This window comes from Mixophyes fleayi, unplaced genomic scaffold, assembly GCF_038048845.1.
Source record: "Mixophyes fleayi isolate aMixFle1 unplaced genomic scaffold, aMixFle1.hap1 Scaffold_2093, whole genome shotgun sequence".
NCBI classification, from domain to species: domain Eukaryota; kingdom Metazoa; phylum Chordata; class Amphibia; order Anura; family Limnodynastidae; genus Mixophyes; species Mixophyes fleayi.
Window position 1 is genome coordinate 42,501 of NW_027446297.1, and position 19,907 is coordinate 62,407.

Genomic DNA, 19,907 nt, shown 5'->3' on the forward strand with positions numbered 1-19,907 from the left:
TCTCATGACATTTCTAACATTGCCCACAATTATCAACTTTCTAAGTCTTTCTGAGCAAGAGAAATCGCAAAACATAGTCATTTCTTCATTGCCGTCCAAAAACAGAGAAAAAAAAACCTACAGCACCTGGTATTCCCAGGTGGTCTCCCATCCAAGTACTAATCAGGCCTGGGCTTGCTTAGCTTCCAAGATCAGATGAGATTGGGCTTGTTCAGGGTGGGGAGGATGTAGGTATTGCTTGCCTACTGACCTACATCTCAACACTAGTATTGAAGGAAGCAGGAACAAGAGAGATAAAAAAACAAAAAAAACAACCTACAGCACCTGGTATTCCCATGTGGTGTCCCATCCAAGTACTAACCAGGCCCGGCCCTCCTTAGCTTCAAAGATCAGACGAGATTGGGCTTGTTCAGGGTGGTGTGGCTGTAGGTATTGCTTGCCTACTGACCTACATCTCTTATACATCTCAACACCAGCATTGAAGGAAGCCGGAACAAGCGAGAAAAAAAAACGAAAAAAAAACCTACATCACCTGGTGTTCCCAGGTGGTCTCCCATCCAAGTACTAACCAGAAGCGACCCTGCTTATCTTACAAGATCAGATGAGATAGGGCTTGTTCAGGGTGGTGTGGCTGTATGAATTTCTTGCTTACTGACCTACATCTCTTATACATCTCAACACCAGCATTGAAGGAAGCAGGAACAAGAGAGAAAAAAAAACAAAACCTACAGCACCTGGTATTCCCAGGTGGTCTCCCATCCAAGTACTAACCAGGCCTGACTCTGCTTAGCTTCCAAGTTTAGACGAGATAGGGCTTGTTCAGGGTGGTGTGGCTGTATGTATCACTTGTTTACTGACCTACATCTCTTATACATCTCAACACCAGCATTGAAGGAAGCAGGAACAACAGAGAAAAAAAAAAACCTACAGCACCTTGTATTCCCAGGTGGTCTCCGATCCAAGTACTAACAAGGCCTGGCCCGGCTTAGCTTCCAAAATCAGATGAGATTGGGCTTATTCAGGGTGGAGTTGCTGTAGGTATTGCTTGCCTACTGACCTACATCTCTTATACATCTCAACACCAGCATTGAAGGAAGCAGGAACAAGAGAGAAAAAAAAACGAAAAAAAAAAAAAACCTACAGCACCTGGTATTCCCAGGTGGTCTCCCATCGAAGTACTAACCAGGCCCAGCAATGCTTAACTTCCAAGATCAGACAAGATTGGGCTTGTTCAGGGTGGTGTGGCTGTAGGTATTGCTTGCCTACTGACCTACATCTCAACAACAGCATTGAAGGAAGCAGGAACAAGAGAGAAAAAAAAACGAAAAAAAAACAAACCTACAGCACCCGGTATTCCCAGGTGGTCTCCCATCCAAGTTCTAATCAGGCCCGGCCCTGCTTGGCTTCCAAGATCATATGAGATTGGGCATGTTCAGGGTGGTTGACTGTACGTATTGTTTGCCTACTGACTTACATCTCTTATACATCTCAACACCAGCATTGAAGTAAGCAGGAACAAGAGAGAAAATAAAATGAAAAAAAAAAAAACCTACAGCACCTAGTATTCCCAGGTGGTCTCCCATCCAAGTACTAACCAGGCTCAACCCTGCTTAGCTTCCAAGATCAGATCAGATTGGGCATGTTCAGGGTGGTTTAACATAGGTATTGCTAGCCTACTGACGTACATCTCTTATACATCTGAACACCAGCATTGACGGAATCAGGAACAAGAGAGAAAATAAAATGAAAAAAAACAACCTACAGCACCTGGTATTCCCATGTGGTCTCCCATTCAAGTACTAACCAGGCCCGGCCCTCCTTAGCTTCAAAGATCAGTTGAGATTGGGCTTGTTCAGGGTTGTTTACTGTAGGTATTGCTTGCCTACTGACCTACATCTCTTATACATCTCAACACCAGCATTGAAGGAAGCAGGAACAAGAGAGAAAATAAAATGAAAAAAAAAAACCTACAGCACCTGGTATTCCCAGGTGGTCTCCCATCCAAGTACTAACCAGGCCTGGCTCTGCTTAGCTTCCAAGATCAGATGAGATTGTGCTTTTTCAGGGTGGTGTGACTGTAGGTATTGCTTGCTAGCTTACTGACCTACATCTCTTATACATCTCAACACCAGCATTGAAGGAAGCAGGAACAACAGAGAAAAAAAAACCTACAGCACCTGGTATTCCCAGGTGGTCTCCCATCCAAGTACTAATCAGGCCCGGCTCTGCTTAGTTTCCAAGATCAGATGAGATTGGGCTTATTCAGGGTGGAGTTGCTGTAGGTATTGCTTGCCTACTGACCTACGTCTCTTATACATCTCAACACCAGCATTGAAGTAAGCAGGAACAAGAGAGAAAATAAAATGAAAAAAAAAAAAAATACAGCACCTGGTATTCCCAGGTGGTCTCCCATCCAAGTACTAACTAGGCCCGGCCCTGCTTAGCTTCCAAGATCAGATGAGATTGGGCTTGTTCAGGGTGGTGTGGCTGTAGGTGTTGTTTGCCTACTGACCTACATCTCAACACTAGAATTGAAGGAAGCAGGAACAAGAGGGAAAATAAAACCGAAAAAAAAAAACCCTACAGCACCTGGTATTCCCAGGTGGTCTCCCATCCAAGTACTAATCAGGCCTGGCCCTGCTTAGCTTCCAAGATCAGATGAGATTTGGCATGTTCAGGGTGGTTGACTGTAGGTATTTTTTGCCTACTGACCTACATCTCAACACCAGCATTGAAGGAAGCAGGAACAAGAGAGAAAAACAAACAAAAAAAAAAAAACGTACAGCACCTGGTATTCCCATGTGGTCTCCCATCCAAGTACTAACCAGGCCCGGCCCTCCTTAGCTTCAAAAATCAGTTGAGATTGGGCTTGTTCAGGGTTGTTTACTGTAGGTATTGCTTGCCTACTGACCTACATCTCTTATACATCTCAACACCAGCATTGAAGGAAGCAGGAACAAGAGAGAAAATAAAATGAAAAAAAAAAACCTACAGCACCTGGTATTCCCAGGTGGTCTCCCATCCAAGTACTAACCAGGCCTGGCCCTGCTTAGCTTCTAAGATCAGATGAGATTGGGCTTTTTCAGGGTGGTGTGACTGTAGGTATTGCTTGCATGCTTACTGACCTACATCTCTTATACATCTCAACACCAGCATTGAAGGAAGCAGGAACAACAGAGAAAAAAAAACCTACAGCACCTGGTATTCCCTGGTGGTCTCCCATCCAAGTACTAATCAGGCCCGGCCCTGCTTAGCTTCCAAGATTAGATGAGATTGGGCATGTTCAGGGTGGTTGACTGTACGTATTGTTTGCCTACTGACCTACATCTCTTATACATCTCAACACCATCATTGAAGGAAGCAGGAACAAGAGAGATAAAAAAACAAAAAAAAAAAACCTACAGCAAATGGTATTCCCAGGTGGTCTCCCACCCAAGTACTAAACAAGCCCAGCCCTGCTTAGTTTCCAAGATCAGACAAGATTGGACTTGTTCAGGGTGGTGTGGCTGCAGGTATTGCTTGCCTACTGACCTACATCTCTTATACATCTCAACACCAGCATTGAAGGAAGCAGAAACAAGAGAGAAAATAAAATGAAAAAAAAAACCTACAGCACCTGGTATTCCCAGGTGGTCTCCCATCCAAGTACTAACCAGGCCTGGCCCTGCTTAGCTTCCAAGATCAGATCAGATTGGGCATGTTCAGGGTGGTTTACTTTAGGTATTGCTTGCCTACTGACGTACATCTCTTATACATTTCAACACCAGCATTGAAGGAAGCAGGAACAAGAGAGAAAATAAAATGAAAAAAAACAACCTACAGCACCTGGTATTCCCATGTAGTCTCCCATCGAAGTACTAACCAGGCCCGGCCCTCCTTAGCTTCAAAGATCAGATGAGATTGGGCTTGTTCAGGGTCGTGTGGCTGTAGGTATTGCTTGCCTACTGACCTACATCTCTTATACATCTCAACACCAGCATTGAAGGAAGCAGGAACAAGCGAGAAAAAAAAACGAAAATAAAACCTACATTCCTGGAGTTCCCAGGTGGTCTCCCATCCAAGTACTAACCAGGCCCGACCCTGCTTAGCTTTCAAGTTTAGATGAGATAGGGCTTGTTCAGGGTGGTGTGGCTGTACTTATCACTTGCTTACTGACCTACATCTCTTATACATATCAACACCAGCATTGAAGGAAGCAGGAACAACAGAGAAAAAAAACCCTACAGCACCTGGTATTCCCAGGTGGTCTCCCATCCAAGTACTAGTCAGGCCCGGCCCTGCTTAGCTTCCAAGATCAGATGAGATTGGGCATGTTCAGGGTGGTTGACTGTACGTATTGTTTGCCTACTGACCTACATCTCTTATACATCTCAACACCATCATTGAAGGAAGCAGGAACAAGAGAGATAAAAAAACAAAAAACAAAAACCTACAGCAAATGGTATTCCCAGGTGGTCTCCCATCCAAGTACTAACCAAGCCCAGCCCTGCTTAGTTTCCAAGATCAGACAAGATTGGACTTGTTCAGGGTGGTTTACTGTAGGTATTGCTTGCCTACTGACGTACATCTCTTATACATTTCAACACCAGCATTGAAGGAAGCAGGAACAAGAGAGAAAATAAAATGAAAAAAAACAACCTACAGCACCTGGTATTCCCATGTGGTCCCCCATCCAAGTACTAACCAGGCCCGGCCCTCCTTAGCTTCAAAGATCAGACGAGATTGGGCTTGTTCAGGGTGGTGTGGCTGTAGGTATTGCTTGCCTACTGACCTACATCTCTTATACATCTCAACACCAGCATTGAAGGAATCAATTCAATTCTTTTACATAATTCTTGTTTCTCATGACATTTCTAACATTGCCCACAATTATCAACTTTCTAAGTCTTTCTGAGCAAGAGAAATCGCAAAACAGTCATTTCTTCATTGGCGTCCAAAAACAACGCTTTTTTACACTCCGGTCTCCCTTTCTCTTGGAAACAATGACTTACATCAATTCTTTTACATAATTCTTGTTTCTCATGACATTTCTTACATTACCCACAATTATCAACTTTCTAAGTCTTTCTGAGCAGGAGAAATCGCAAAACATAGTCATTTCTTCATTGCCGTCCAAAAACAACGCTTTTTTACACTCCTGTCTCCCTTTCTCTTGGAAACAATGACTTACATGAATTCTTTTACATAATTCTTGTTTCTCATGACATTTCTAACATTGCCCACAATTATCAACTTTCTAAGTCTTTCTGAGCAGGAGAAATCGCAAAACATAGTCATTTCTTCATTGCCGTCCAAAAACAACGCTTTTTTACACTCCTGTCTCCCTTTCTCTTGGAAACAATGACTTACATCAATTCTTTTACATAATTCTTGTTTCTCATGACATTTCTAACAGGAGAAATCGCAAAACATAGTCATTTCTTCATTGCCGTCCAAAAACAACGCTTTTTTACACTCCTGTCTCCCTTTCTCTTGGAAACAATGACTTACATGAATTCTTTTACATAATTCTTGTTTCTCATGACATTTCTAACATTGCCCACAATTATCAACTTTCTAAGTCTTTCTGAGCAGGAGAAATCGCAAAACATAGTCATTTCTTCATTGCCGTCCAAAAACAACGCTTTTTTACACTCCTGTCTCCCTTTCTCTTGGAAACAATGACTTACATCAATTCTTTTACATAATTCTTGTTTCTCATGACATTTCTAACATTGCCCACAATTATCAACTTTCTAAGTCTTTCTGAGCAAGAGAAATCGCAAAACAGTCATTTCTTCATTGCCGTCCAAAAACAACGCTTTTTTACACTCCTGTCTCCCTTTCTCTTGGAAACAATGACTTACATCAATTCTTTTACATAATTCTTGTTTCTCATGACATTTCTTACATTGCCCACAATTATCAACTTTCTAAGTCTTTCTGAGCAGGAGAAATCGCAAAACATAGTCATTTCTTCATTGCCGTCCAAAAACAACGCTTTTTTACACTCCTGTCTCCCTTTCTCTTGGAAACAATGACTTACATCAATTCTTTTACATAATTCTTGTTTCTCATGACATTTCTAACATTGCCCACAATTATCAACTTTCTAAGTCTTTCTGAGCAGGAGAAATCGCAAAACATAGTCATTTCTTCATTGCCGTCCAAAAACAACGCTTTTTTACACTCCTGTCTCCCTTTCTCTTGGAAACATTGACTTACATCAATTCTTTTACATAATTCTTGTTTCTCATGTCATTTCTAACATTGCCCACAATTATCAACTTTCTAAGTCTTTCTGAGCAAGAGAAATCGCAAAACAGTCATTTCTTCATTGCCGTCCAAAAACAACGCTTTTTTACACTCCGGTCTCCCTTTCTCTTGGATACAATGACTTACATCAATTCTTTTACATAATTCTTGTTTCTCATGACATTTCTAACATTGCCCACAATTATCAACTTTCTAAGTCTTTCTGAGCAAGAGAAATCGCAAAACAGTCATTTCTTCATTGGCGTCCAAAAACAATGCTTTTTTACACTCCTGTCTCCCTTTCTCTTGGAAACAATGACTTACATCAATTCTTTTACATAATTCTTGTTTCTCATGACATTTCTTACATTGCCAACAATTATCAACTTTCTAAGTCTTTCTGAGCAGGAGAAATCGCAAAACATAGTCATTTCTTCATTGGCGTCCAAAAACAACGCTTTTTTACACTCCTGTCTCCCTTTCTCTTGGAAACAATGACTTACATCAATTCTTTTACATAATTCTTGTTTCTCATGACATTTCTAACATTGCCCACAATTATCAACTTTCTAAGTCTTTCTGAGCAAGAGAAATCGCAAAACATAGTCATTTCTTCATTGGCGTCCAAAAACAACGCTTTTTTACACTCCTGTCTCCCTTTCTCTTGGAAACAATGACATACATCAATTCTTTTACATAATTCTTGTTTCTCATGACATTTCTAACATTGCCCACAATTATCAACTTTCTAAGTCTTTCTGAGCAGGAGAAATCGCAAAACATAGTCATTTCTTCATTGCCGTCCAAAAACAACGCTTTTTTACACTCCTGTCTCCCTTTCTCTTGGAAACAATGACTTACATCAATTCTTTTACATAGTTCTTGTTTCTCATGACATTTCTAACATTGCCCACAATTATCAACTTTCTAAGTCTTTCTGAGCAAGAGAAATCGCAAAACAGTCATTTCTTCATTGGCGTCCAAAAACAACGCTTTTTTACACTCCTGTCTCCCTTTCTCTTGGAAACAATGACTTACATCAATTATTTTACATAATTCTTGTTTCTCATGACATTTCTTACATTGCCCACAATTATCAACTTTCTAAGTCTTTCTGAGCAGGAGAAATCGCAAAACATAGTCATTTCTTCATTGCCGTCCAAAAACAACGCTTTTTTACACTCCTGTCTCCCTTTCTCTTGGAAACAATGACTTACATCAATTCTTTTACATAATTCTTGTTTCTCATGACATTTCTAACATTGCCCACAATTATCAACTTTCTAAGTCTTTCTGAGCAAGAGAAATCGCAAAACATAGTCATTTCTTCATTGGCGTCCAAAAACAACGCTTTTTTACACTCCTGTCTCCCTTTCTCTTGAAAACAATGACTTACATCAATCCTTTTACATAATTCTTGTTTCTCATGACATTTCTAACATTGCCCACAATTATCAACTTTCTAAGTCTTTCCGAGCAGGAGAAATCGCAAAACATAGTCATTTCTTCATTGCCGTCCAAAAACAACGCTTTTTTACACTCCTGTCTCCCTTTCTCTTGGAAACAATGACTTACATCAATCCTTTTACATAATTCTTGTTTCTCATGACATTTCTAACATTGCCCACAATTATCAACTTTCTAAGTCTTTCTGAGCAAGAGAAATCGCAAAACATAGTCATTTCTTCATTATCGTCCAAAAACAACGCTTTTTTACACTCCTGTCTCCCTTTCTCTTGGAAACAATGACTTACATCAATCCTTTTACATAATTCTTGATTCTCATGACATTTCTAACATTGCCCACAATTATCAACTTTCTAAGTCTTTCTGAGCAGGAGAAATCGCAAAACATAGTCATTTCTTCATTGCCGTGCAAAAACAACGCTTTTTTACACTCCTGTCTCCCTTTCTCTTGGAAACAATGACTTACATCAATTCGTTTACATAATTCTTGTTTCTCATGACATTTCTAACATTGCCCACAATTATCAACTTTCTAAGTCTTTCTGAGCAAGAGAAATCGCAAAACATAGTCATTTCTTCATTGCCGTCCAAAAACAACGCTTTTTTACACTCCTGTCTCCCTTTCTCTTGGAAACAATGACTTACATCAATCCTTTTACATAATTCTTGATTCTCATGACATTTCTAACATTGCCCACAATTATCAACTTTCTAAGTCTTTCTGAGCAGGAGAAATCGCAAAACATAGTCATTTCTTCATTGCCGTGCAAAAACAACGCTTTTTTACACTCCTGTCTCCCTTTCTCTTGGAAACAATGACTTACATCAATTCGTTTACATAATTCTTGTTTCTCATGACATTTCTAACATTGCCCACAATTATCAACTTTCTAAGTCTTTCTGAGCAGGAGAAATCGCAAAACATAGTCATTTCTTCATTGGCGTCCAAAAACAACGCTTTTTTACACTCCTGTCTCCCTTTCTCTTGGAAACAATGACTTACATCAATTCTTTTACATAATTCTTGTTTCTCATGACATTTCTAACATTGCCCACAATTATCAACTTTCTAAGTCTTTCTGAGCAAGAGAAATCGCAAAACATAGTCATTTCTTCATTGGCGTCCAAAAACAACGCTTTTTTACACTCCTGTCTCCCTTTCTCTTGGAAACAATGACTTACATCAATTCTTTTACATAATTCTTGTTTCTCATGACATTTCTAACATTGCCCACAATTATCAACTTTCTAAGTCTTTCTGAGCAAGAGAAATCGCAAAACAGTCATTTCTTCATTGGCGTCCAAAAACAACGCTTTTTTACACTCCTGTCTCCCTTTCTCTTGGAAACAATGACTTACATCAATTCTTTTACATAATTCTTGTTTCTCATGACATTTCTAACATTGCCCACAATTATCAACTTTCTAAGTCTTTCTGAGCAGGAGAAATCGCAAAACATAGTCATTTCTTCATTGCCGTCCAAAAACAACGCTTTTTTACACTCCTGTCTCCCTTTCTCTTGGAAACAATGACTTACATCAATTCTTTTACATAATTCTTGTTTCTCATGACATTTCTAACATTGCCCATAATTATTAACTTTCTAAGTCTTTCTGAGCAGGAGAAATCGCAAAACATAGTCATTTCTTCATTGCCGTCCAAAAACAACGCTTTTTTACACTCCTGTCTCCCTTTCTCTTGGAAACAATGACTTACATCAATTCTTTTACATAATTCTTGTTTCTCATGACATTTCTAACATTGCCCACAATTATCAACTTTCTAAGTCTTTCTGAGCAAGAGAAATCGCAAAACATAGTCATTTCTTCATTGGCGTCCAAAAACAACGCTTTTTTACACTCCTGTCTCCCTTTCTCTTGGAAACAATGACTTACATCAATTCTTTTACATAATTCTTGTTTCTCATGACATTTCTAACATTGCCCACAATTATCAACTTTCTAAGTCTTTCTGAGCAAGAGAAATCGCAAAACAGTCATTTCTTCATTGGCGTCCAAAAACAACGCTTTTTTACACTCCTGTCTCCCTTTCTCTTGGAAACAATGACTTACATCAATTCTTTTACATAATTCTTGTTTCTCAAGACATTTCTAACATTGCCCACAATTATCAACTTTCTAAGTCTTTCTGAGCAGGAGAAATCGCAAAACATAGTCATTTCTTCATTGGCGTCCAAAAACAACGCTTTTTTACACTCCTGTCTCCCTTTCTCTTGGAAACAATGACTTACATCAATTCTTTTACATAATTCTTGTTTCTCATGACATTTCTTACATTGCCCACAATTATCAACTTTCTAAGTCTTTCTCAGCAGGAGAAATCGCAAAACATAGTCATTTCTTCATTGCCGTCCAAAAACAACGCTTTTTTACACTCCTGTCTCCCTTTCTCTTAGAAACAATGACTTACATCAATTCTTTTACATAATTCTTGTTTCTCATGACATTTCTAACATTGCCCACAATTATCAACTTTCTAAGTCTTTCTGAGCAAGAGAAATCGCAAAACAGTCATTTCTTCATTGGCGTCCAAAAACAACGCTTTTTTACACTCCTGTCTCCCTTTCTCTTGGAAACAATGACTTACATCAATTCTTTTACATAATTCTTGTTTCTCATGACATTTCTAACATTGCCCACAATTATCAACTTTCTAAGTCTTTCTGAGCAGGAGAAATCGCAAAACATAGTCATTTCTTCATTGCCGTCCAAAAACAACGCTTTTTTACACTCCTGTCTCCCTTTCTCTTGGAAACAATGACTTACATCAATTCGTTTACATAATTCTTGTTTCTCATGACATTTCTAACATTGCCCACAATTATCAACTTTCTAAGTCTTTCTGAGCAGGAGAAATCGCAAAACATAGTCATTTCTTCATTAGCGTCCAAAAACAACGCTTTTTTACACTCCTGTCTCCCTTTCTCTTGGAAACAATGACTTACATCAATTCTTTTACATAATTCTTGTTTCTCATGACATTTCTAACATTGCCCACAATTATCAACTTTCTAAGTCTTTCTGAGCAAGAGAAATCGCAAAACAGTCATTTCTTCATTGGCGTCCAAAAACAACGCTTTTTTACACTCCTGTCTCCCTTTCTCTTGGAAACAATGACTTACATCAATTCTTTTACATAATTCTTGTTTCTCATGACATTTCTAACATTGCCCACAATTATCAACTTTCTAAGTCTTTCTGAGCAGGAGAAATCGCAAAACATAGTCATTTCTTCATTGCCGTCCAAAAACAACGCTTTTTTACACTCCTGTCTCCCTTTCTCTTGGAAACAATGACTTACATCAATTCTTTTACATAATTCTTGTTTCTCATGACATTTCTAACATTGCCCATAATTATTAACTTTCTAAGTCTTTCTGAGCAGGAGAAATCGCAAAACATAGTCATTTCTTCATTGCCGTCCAAAAACAACGCTTTTTTACACTCCTGTCTCCCTTTCTCTTGGAAACAATGACTTACATCAATTCTTTTACATAATTCTTGTTTCTCATGACATTTCTAACATTGCCCACAATTATCAACTTTCTAAGTCTTTCTGAGCAAGAGAAATCGCAAAACATAGTCATTTCTTCATTGGCGTCCAAAAACAACGCTTTTTTACACTCCTGTCTCCCTTTCTCTTGGAAACAATGACTTACATCAATTCTTTTACATAATTCTTGTTTCTCATGACATTTCTAACATTGCCCACAATTATCAACTTTCTAAGTCTTTCTGAGCAAGAGAAATCGCAAAACAGTCATTTCTTCATTGGCGTCCAAAAACAACGCTTTTTTACACTCCTGTCTCCCTTTCTCTTGGAAACAATGACTTACATCAATTCTTTTACATAATTCTTGTTTCTCAAGACATTTCTAACATTGCCCACAATTATCAACTTTCTAAGTCTTTCTGAGCAGGAGAAATCGCAAAACATTGTCATTTCTTCATTGGCGTCCAAAAACAACGCTTTTTTACACTCCTGTCTCCCTTTCTCTTGGAAACAATGACTTACATCAATTCTTTTACATAATTCTTGTTTCTCATGACATTTCTTACATTGCCCACAATTATCAACTTTCTAAGTCTTTCTCAGCAGGAGAAATCGCAAAACATAGTCATTTCTTCATTGCCGTCCAAAAACAACGCTTTTTTACACTCCTGTCTCCCTTTCTCTTAGAAACAATGACTTACATCAATTCTTTTACATAATTCTTGTTTCTCATGACATTTCTAACATTGCCCACAATTATCAACTTTCTAAGTCTTTCTGAGCAAGAGAAATCGCAAAACAGTCATTTCTTCATTGGCGTCAAAAAACAACGCTTTTTTACACTCCTGTCTCCCTTTCTCTTGGAAACAATGACTTACATCAATTCTTTTACATAATTCTTGTTTCTCATGAGATTTCTAACATTGCCCACAATTATCAACTTTCTAAGTCTTTCTGAGCAAGAGAAATCGCAAAACAGTCATTTCTTCATTGGCGTCCAAAAACAACGCTTTTTTACACTCCTGTCTCCCTTTCTCTTGGAAACAATGACTTACATCAATTCTTTTACATAATTCTTGTTTCTCATGACATTTCTAACATTGCCCACAATTATCAACTTTCTAAGTCTTTCTAAGCAGGAGAAATCGCAAAACATAGTCATTTCTTCATTGCCGTCCAAAAACAACGCTTTTTTACACTCCTGTCTCCCTTTCTCTTGGAAACAATGACTTACATCAATTCTTTTACATAATTCTTGTTTCTCATGACATTTCTAACATTGCCCACAATTATCAACTTTCTAAGTCTTTCTGAGCAAGAGAAATCGCAAAACAGTCATTTCTTCATTGGCGTCCAAAAACAACGCTTTTTTACACTCCTGTCTCCCTTTCTCTTGGAAACAATGACTTACATCAATTCTTTTACATAATTCTTGTTTCTCATGACATTTCTAACATTGCCCACAATTATCAACTTTCTAAGTCTTTCTGAGCAGGAGAAATCGCAAAACATAGTCATTTCTTCATTGCCGTCCAAAAACAACGCTTTTTTACACTCCTGTCTCCCTTTCTCTTGGAAACAATGACTTACATCAATTCTTTTACATAATTCTTGTTTCTCATGACATTTCTAACATTGCCCATAATTATCAACTTTCTAAGTCTTTCTGAGCAAGAGAAATCGCAAAACAGTCATTTCTTCATTGGCGTCCAAAAACAACGCTTTTTTACACTCCTGTCTCCCTTTCTCTTGGAAACAATGACTTACATCAATTCTTTTACATAATTCTTGTTTCTCATGACATTTCTTACATTGCCCACAATTATCAACTTTCTAAGTCTTTCTGAGCAGGAGAAATCGCAAAACATAGTCATTTCTTCATTGGCGTCCAAAAACAACGCTTTTTTACACTCCTGTCTCCCTTTCTCTTGGAAACAATAACTTACATCAATTCTTTTACATAATTCTTGTTTCTCATGACATTTCTAACATTGCCCACAATTATCAACTTTCTAAGTCTTTCTGAGCAGGAGAAATCGCAAAACATAGTCATTTCTTCATTGCCGTCCAAAAACAACGCTTTTTTACACTCCTGTCTCCCTTTCTCTTGGAAACAATGACTTACATCAATTCTTTTAAATAATTCTTGTTTCTCATGACATTTCTAACATTGCCCACAATTATCAACTTTCTAAGTCTTTCTGAGCAAGAGAAATCGCAAAACAGTCATTTCTTCATTGGCGTCCAAAAACAACGCTTTTTTTACACTCCTGTCTCCCTTTCTCTTGGAAACAATGACTTACATCAATTCTTTTACATAATTCTTGTTTCTCATGACATTTCTTACATTGCCCACAATTATCAACTTTCTAAGTCTTTCTGAGTAGGAGAAATCGCAAAACATAGTCATTTCTTCATTGCCGTCCAAAAACAACGCTTTTTTTACACTCCTGTTTTTCTTACTCTTGGAAACAATGACTTACATCAATTCTTTTACATAATTCTTGTTTCTCATGACATTTCTAACATTGCCCACAATTATCAACTTTCTAAGTCTTTCTGAGCAAGAGAAATCGCAAAACATAGTCATTTCTTCATTGCCGTCCAAAAACAACGCTTTTTTACACTCCTGTCTCCCTTTCTCTTGGAAACAATGACTTACATCAATCCTTTTACATAATTCTTGATTCTCATGACATTTCTAACATTGCCCACAATTATCAACTTTCTAAGTCTTTCTCAGCAGGAGAAATCGCAAAACATAGTCATTTCTTCATTGCCGTCCAAAAACAACGCTTTTTTACACTCCTGTCTCCCTTTCTCTTAGAAACAATGACTTACATCAATTCTTTTACATAATTCTTGTTTCTCATGACATTTCTAACATTGCCCACAATTATCAACTTTCTAAGTCTTTCTGAGCAAGAGAAATCGCAAAACAGTCATTTCTTCATTGGCGTCCAAAAACAATGCTTTTTTACACTCCTGTCTCCCTTTCTCTTGGAAACAATGACTTACATCAATTCTTTTACATAATTCTTGTTTCTCATGACATTTCTAACATTGCCCACAATTATCAACTTTCTAAGTCTTTCTGAGCAGGAGAAATCGCAAAACATAGTCATTTCTTCATTGCCGTCCAAAAACAACGCTTTTTTACACTCCTGTCTCCCTTTCTCTTGGAAACAATGACTTACATCAATTCGTTTACATAATTCTTGTTTCTCATGACATTTCTAACATTGCCCACAATTATCAACTTTCTAAGTCTTTCTGAGCAGGAGAAATCGCAAAACAGTCATTTCTTCATTGGCGTCCAAAAACAACGCTTTTTTACACTCCTGTCTCCCTTTCTCTTGGAAACAATGACTTACATCAATTCTTTTACATAATTCTTGTTTCTCATGACATTTCTAACATTGCCCACAATTATCAACTTTCTAAGTCTTTCTGAGCAAGAGAAATCGCAAAACAGTCATTTCTTCATTGGCGTCCAAAAACAACGCTTTTTTACACTCCTGTCTCCCTTTCTCTTGGAAACAATGACTTACATCAATTCTTTTACATAATTCTTGTTTCTCATGACATTTCTAACATTGCCCACAATTATCAACTTTCTAAGTCTTTCTGAGCAGGAGAAATCGCAAAACATAGTCATTTCTTCATTGCCGTCCAAAAACAACGCTTTTTTACACTCCTGTCTCCCTTTCTCTTGGAAACAATGACTTACATCAATTCTTTTACATAATTCTTGTTTCTCATGACATTTCTAACATTGCCCATAATTATCAACTTTCTAAGTCTTTCTGAGCAAGAGAAATCGCAAAACAGTCATTTCTTCATTGGCGTCCAAAAACAACGCTTTTTTACACTCCTGTCTCCCTTTCTCTTGGAAACAATGACTTACATCAATTATTTTACATAATTCTTGTTTCTCATGACATTTCTTACATTGCCCACAATTATCAACTTTCTAAGTCTTTCTGAGCAGGAGAAATCGCAAAACATAGTCATTTCTTCATTGGCGTCCAAAAACAACGCTTTTTTACACTCCTGTCTCCCTTTCTCTTGGAAACAATGACTTACATCAATTCTTTTACATAATTCTTGTTTCTCATGACATTTCTAACATTGCCCACAATTATCAACTTTCTAAGTCTTTCTGAGCAGGAGAAATCGCAAAACATAGTCATTTCTTCATTGCCGTCCAAAAACAACGCTTTTTTACACTCCTGTCTCCCTTTCTCTTGGAAACAATGACTTACATCAATTCTTTTAAATAATTCTTGTTTCTCATGACATTTCTAACATTGCCCACAATTATCAACTTTCTAAGTCTTTCTGAGCAAGAGAAATCGCAAAACAGTCATTTCTTCATTGGCGTCCAAAAACAACGCTTTTTTTACACTCCTGTCTCCCTTTCTCTTGGAAACAATGACTTACATCAATTCTTTTACATAATTCTTGTTTCTCATGACATTTCTTACATTGCCCACAATTATCAACTTTCTAAGTCTTTCTGAGCAGGAGAAATCGCAAAACATAGTCATTTCTTCATTGCCGTCCAAAAACAACGCTTTTTTTACACTCCTGTTTTTCTTACTCTTGGAAACAATGACTTACATCAATTCTTTTACATAATTCTTGTTTCTCATGACATTTCTAACATTGCCCACAATTATCGACTTTCTAAGTCTTTCTGAGCAAGAGAAATCGCAAAACATAGTCATTTCTTCATTGCCGTCCAAAAACAACGCTTTTTTACACTCCTGTCTCCCTTTCTCTTGGAAACAATGACTTACATCAATCCTTTTACATAATTCTTGATTCTCATGACATTTCTAACATTGCCCACAATTATCAACTTTCTAAGTCTTTCTGAGCAGGAGAAATCGCAAAACATAGTCATTTCTTCATTGCCGTGCAAAAACAACGCTTTTTTACACTCCTGTCTCCCTTTCTCTTGGAAACAATGACTTACATCAATTCGTTTACATAATTCTTGTTTCTCATGACATTTCTAACATTGCCCACAATTATCAACTTTCTAAGTCTTTCTGAGCAGGAGAAATCGCAAAACATAGTCATTTCTTCATTGGCGTCCAAAAACAACGCTTTTTTACACTCCTGTCTCCCTTTCTCTTGGAAACAATGACTTACATCAATTCTTTTACATAATTCTTGTTCCTCATGACATTTCTAACATTGCCCACAATTATCAACTTTCTAAGTCTTTCTGAGCAAGAGAAATCGCAAAACATAGTCATTTCTTCATTGGCGTCCAAAAACAACGCTTTTTTACACTCCTGTCTCCCTTTCTCTTGGAAACAATGACTTACATCAATTCTTTTACATAATTCTTGTTTCTCATGATATTTCTAACATTGCCCACAATTATCAACTTTCTAAGTCTTTCTGAGCAAGAGAAATCGCAAAACAGTCATTTCTTCATTGGCGTCCAAAAACAACGCTTTTTTACACTCCTGTCTCCCTTTCTCTTGGAAACAATGACTTACATCAATTCTTTTACATAATTCTTGTTTCTCATGACATTTCTAACATTGCCCACAATTATCAACTTTCTAAGTCTTTCTGAGCAGGAGAAATCGCAAAACATAGTCATTTCTTCATTGGCGTCCAAAAACAACGCTTTTTTACACTCCTGTCTCCCTTTCTCTTGGAAACAATGACTTACATCAATTCGTTTACATAATTCTTGTTTCTCATGACATTTCTAACATTGCCCACAATTATCAACTTTCTAAGTCTTTCTGAGCAGGAGAAATCGCAAAACATAGTCATTTCTTCATTGGCGTCCAAAAACAACGCTTTTTTACACTCCTGTCTCCCTTTCTCTTGGAAACAATGACTTACATCAATTCTTTTACATAATTCTTGTTCCTCATGACATTTCTAACATTGCCCACAATTATCAACTTTCTAAGTCTTTCTGAGCAAGAGAAATCGCAAAACATAGTCATTTCTTCATTGGCGTCCAAAAACAACGCTTTTTTACACTCCTGTCTCCCTTTCTCTTGGAAACAATGACTTACATCAATTCTTTTACATAATTCTTGTTTCTCATGATATTTCTAACATTGCCCACAATTATCAACTTTCTAAGTCTTTCTGAGCAAGAGAAATCGCAAAACAGTCATTTCTTCATTGGCGTCCAAAAACAACGCTTTTTTACACTCCTGTCTCCCTTTCTCTTGGAAACAATGACTTACATCAATTCTTTTACATAATTCTTGTTTCTCATGACATTTCTAACATTGCCCACAATTATCAACTTTCTAAGTCTTTCTGAGCAGGAGAAATCGCAAAACATAGTCATTTCTTCATTGCCGTCCAAAAACAACGCTTTTTTACACTCCTGTCTCCCTTTCTCTTGGAAACAATGACTTACATCAATTCTTTTACATAATTCTTGTTTCTCATGACATTTCTAACATTGCCCACAATTATCAACTTTCTAAGTCTTTCTGAGCAAGAGAAATCGCAAAACAGTCATTTCTTCATTGGCGTCCAAAAACAACGCTTTTTTACACTCCTGTCTCCCTTTCTCTTGGAAACAATGACTTACATCAATTCTTTTACATAATTCTTGTTTCTCATGACATTTCTTACATTGCCCACAATTATCAACTTTCTAAGTCTTTCTGAGCAGGAGAAATCGCAAAACATAGTCATTTCTTCATTGGCGTCCAAAAACAACGCTTTTTTACACTCCTGTCTCCCTTTCTCTTGGAAACAATGACTTACATCAATTCTTTTACATAATTCTTGTTTCTCATGACATTTCTAACATTGCCCACAATTATCAACTTTCGAAGTCTTTCTGAGCAGGAGAAATCGCAAAACATAGTCATTTCTTTATTGCCGTCCAAAAACAACGCTTTTTTACACTCCTGTCTCCCTTTCTCTTGGAAACAATGACTTACATCAATTCTTTTACATAATTCTTGTTTCTCATGACATTTCTAACATTGCCCACAATTATCAACTTTCTAAGTCTTTCTGAGCAGGAGAAATCGCAAAACATAGTCATTTCTTCATTGCCGTCCAAAAACAACGCTTTTTTACACTCCTGTCTCCCTTTCTCTTAGTAACAATGACTTACATCAATTCTTTTACATAATTCTTGTTTCTCATGACATTTCTAACATTGCCCACAATTATCAACTTTCTAAGTCTTTCTGAGCAAGAGAAATCGCAAAACAGTCATTTCTTCATTGGCGTCCAAAAACAACGCTTTTTTACACTCCTGTCTCCCTTTCTCTTGGAAACAATGACTTACATCAATTCTTTTACATAATTCTTGTTTCTCATGACATTTCTAACATTGCCCACAATTATCAACTTTCTAAGTCTTTCTGAGCAGGAGAAATCGCAAAACATAGTCATTTCTTCATTGCCGTCCAAAAACAACGCTTTTTTACACTCCTGTCTCCCTTTCTCTTGGAAACAATGACTTACATCAATTCTTTTACATAATTCTTGTTTCTCATGACATTTCTTACATTGCCCACAATTATCAACTTTCTAAGTCTTTCTGAGCAGGAGAAATCGCAAAACATAGTCATTTCTTCATTGCCGTCCAAAAACAACGCTTTTTTTACACTCCTGTTTTTCTTACTCTTGGAAACAATGACTTACATCAATTCTTTTACATAATTCTTGTTTCTCATGACATTTCTAACATTGCCCACAATTATCGACTTTCTAAGTCTTTCTGAGCAAGAGAAATCGCAAAACATAGTCATTTCTTCATTGCCGTCCAAAAACAACGCTTTTTTACACTCCTGTCTCCCTTTCTCTTGGAAACAATGACTTACATCAATCCTTTTACATAATTCTTGATTCTCATGACATTTCTAACATTGCCCACAATTATCAACTTTCTAAGTCTTTCTGAGCAGGAGAAATCGCAAAACATAGTCATTTCTTCATTGCCGTGCAAAAACAACGCTTTTTTACACTCCTGTCTCCCTTTCTCTTGGAAACAATGACTTACATCAATTCGTTTACATAATTCTTGTTTCTCATGACATTTCTAACATTGCCCACAATTATCAACTTTCTAAGTCTTTCTGAGCAGGAGAAATCGCAAAACATAGTCATTTCTTCATTGGCGTCCAAAAACAACGCTTTTTTACACTCCTGTCTCCCTTTCTCTTGGAAACAATGACTTACATCAATTCTTTTACATAATTCTTGTTCCTCATGACATTTCTAACATTGCCCACAATTATCAACTTTCTAAGTCTTTCTGAGCAAGAGAAATCGCAAAACATAGTCATTTCTTCATTGGCGTCCAAAAACAACGCTTTTTTACACTCCTGTCTCCCTTTCTCTTGGAAACAATGACTTACATCAATTCTTTTACATAATTCTTGTTTCTCATGATATTTCTAACATTGCCCACAATTATCAACTTTCTAAGTCTTTCTGAGCAAGAGAAATCGCAAAACAGTCATTTCTTCATTGGCGTCCAAAAACAACGCTTTTTTACACTCCTGTCTCCCTTTCTCTTGGAAACAATGACTTACATCAATTCTTTTACATAATTCTTGTTTCTCATGACATTTCTAACATTGCCCACAATTATCAACTTTCTAAGTCTTTCTGAGCAGGAGAAATCGCAAAACATAGTCATTTCTTCATTGCCGTCCAAAAACAACGCTTTTTT

The 19,907-nt window shown here is 37.2% G+C and overlaps 3 non-coding genes and 19 pseudogenes across 3 annotated transcripts; all 22 read right to left on the minus strand.

Annotated features, from left to right (window-relative positions):
• Nucleotides 1–114: 114 nt before the first annotated feature.
• Nucleotides 115–233, minus strand: LOC142121254 (5S ribosomal RNA; annotated as a pseudogene).
• A 79-nt stretch (nt 234–312) lies between these two features.
• Nucleotides 313–431, minus strand: LOC142121362 (5S ribosomal RNA; annotated as a pseudogene).
• An 89-nt stretch (nt 432–520) lies between these two features.
• LOC142121330 (5S ribosomal RNA) lies at nt 521–639 on the minus strand (annotated as a pseudogene).
• Nucleotides 640–722: 83 nt separating this feature from the next.
• Nucleotides 723–841, minus strand: LOC142121183 (5S ribosomal RNA; annotated as a pseudogene).
• An 80-nt stretch (nt 842–921) lies between these two features.
• On the minus strand, nt 922–1,040 carry LOC142121267 (5S ribosomal RNA; annotated as a pseudogene).
• A 94-nt stretch (nt 1,041–1,134) lies between these two features.
• On the minus strand, nt 1,135–1,253 carry LOC142121343 (5S ribosomal RNA; annotated as a pseudogene).
• Nucleotides 1,254–1,335: 82 nt separating this feature from the next.
• Nucleotides 1,336–1,453, minus strand: LOC142121228 (5S ribosomal RNA; annotated as a pseudogene).
• A 93-nt stretch (nt 1,454–1,546) lies between these two features.
• On the minus strand, nt 1,547–1,664 carry LOC142121218 (5S ribosomal RNA; annotated as a pseudogene).
• Nucleotides 1,665–1,755: 91 nt separating this feature from the next.
• On the minus strand, nt 1,756–1,873 carry LOC142121315 (5S ribosomal RNA; annotated as a pseudogene).
• A 91-nt stretch (nt 1,874–1,964) lies between these two features.
• Nucleotides 1,965–2,083, minus strand: LOC142121346 (5S ribosomal RNA; annotated as a pseudogene).
• Nucleotides 2,084–2,165: 82 nt separating this feature from the next.
• Nucleotides 2,166–2,284, minus strand: LOC142121281 (5S ribosomal RNA). Its single transcript, XR_012683907.1, has one exon. It is a non-coding gene; the product is annotated as a 5S ribosomal RNA (ribosomal RNA).
• Nucleotides 2,285–2,376: 92 nt separating this feature from the next.
• On the minus strand, nt 2,377–2,495 carry LOC142121196 (5S ribosomal RNA). Its single transcript, XR_012683898.1, has one exon. It is a non-coding gene; the product is annotated as a 5S ribosomal RNA (ribosomal RNA).
• An 82-nt stretch (nt 2,496–2,577) lies between these two features.
• LOC142121159 (5S ribosomal RNA) lies at nt 2,578–2,695 on the minus strand (annotated as a pseudogene).
• A 290-nt stretch (nt 2,696–2,985) lies between these two features.
• On the minus strand, nt 2,986–3,104 carry LOC142121363 (5S ribosomal RNA). Its single transcript, XR_012683911.1, has one exon. It is a non-coding gene; the product is annotated as a 5S ribosomal RNA (ribosomal RNA).
• An 82-nt stretch (nt 3,105–3,186) lies between these two features.
• Nucleotides 3,187–3,304, minus strand: LOC142121158 (5S ribosomal RNA; annotated as a pseudogene).
• A 91-nt stretch (nt 3,305–3,395) lies between these two features.
• Nucleotides 3,396–3,514, minus strand: LOC142121216 (5S ribosomal RNA; annotated as a pseudogene).
• A 90-nt stretch (nt 3,515–3,604) lies between these two features.
• Nucleotides 3,605–3,722, minus strand: LOC142121215 (5S ribosomal RNA; annotated as a pseudogene).
• A 91-nt stretch (nt 3,723–3,813) lies between these two features.
• Nucleotides 3,814–3,932, minus strand: LOC142121193 (5S ribosomal RNA; annotated as a pseudogene).
• An 89-nt stretch (nt 3,933–4,021) lies between these two features.
• Nucleotides 4,022–4,139, minus strand: LOC142121328 (5S ribosomal RNA; annotated as a pseudogene).
• A 78-nt stretch (nt 4,140–4,217) lies between these two features.
• On the minus strand, nt 4,218–4,335 carry LOC142121354 (5S ribosomal RNA; annotated as a pseudogene).
• A 91-nt stretch (nt 4,336–4,426) lies between these two features.
• LOC142121272 (5S ribosomal RNA) lies at nt 4,427–4,544 on the minus strand (annotated as a pseudogene).
• Nucleotides 4,545–4,635: 91 nt separating this feature from the next.
• LOC142121345 (5S ribosomal RNA) lies at nt 4,636–4,754 on the minus strand (annotated as a pseudogene).
• Between the last annotated feature and the right edge of the window lie 15,153 nt (nt 4,755–19,907).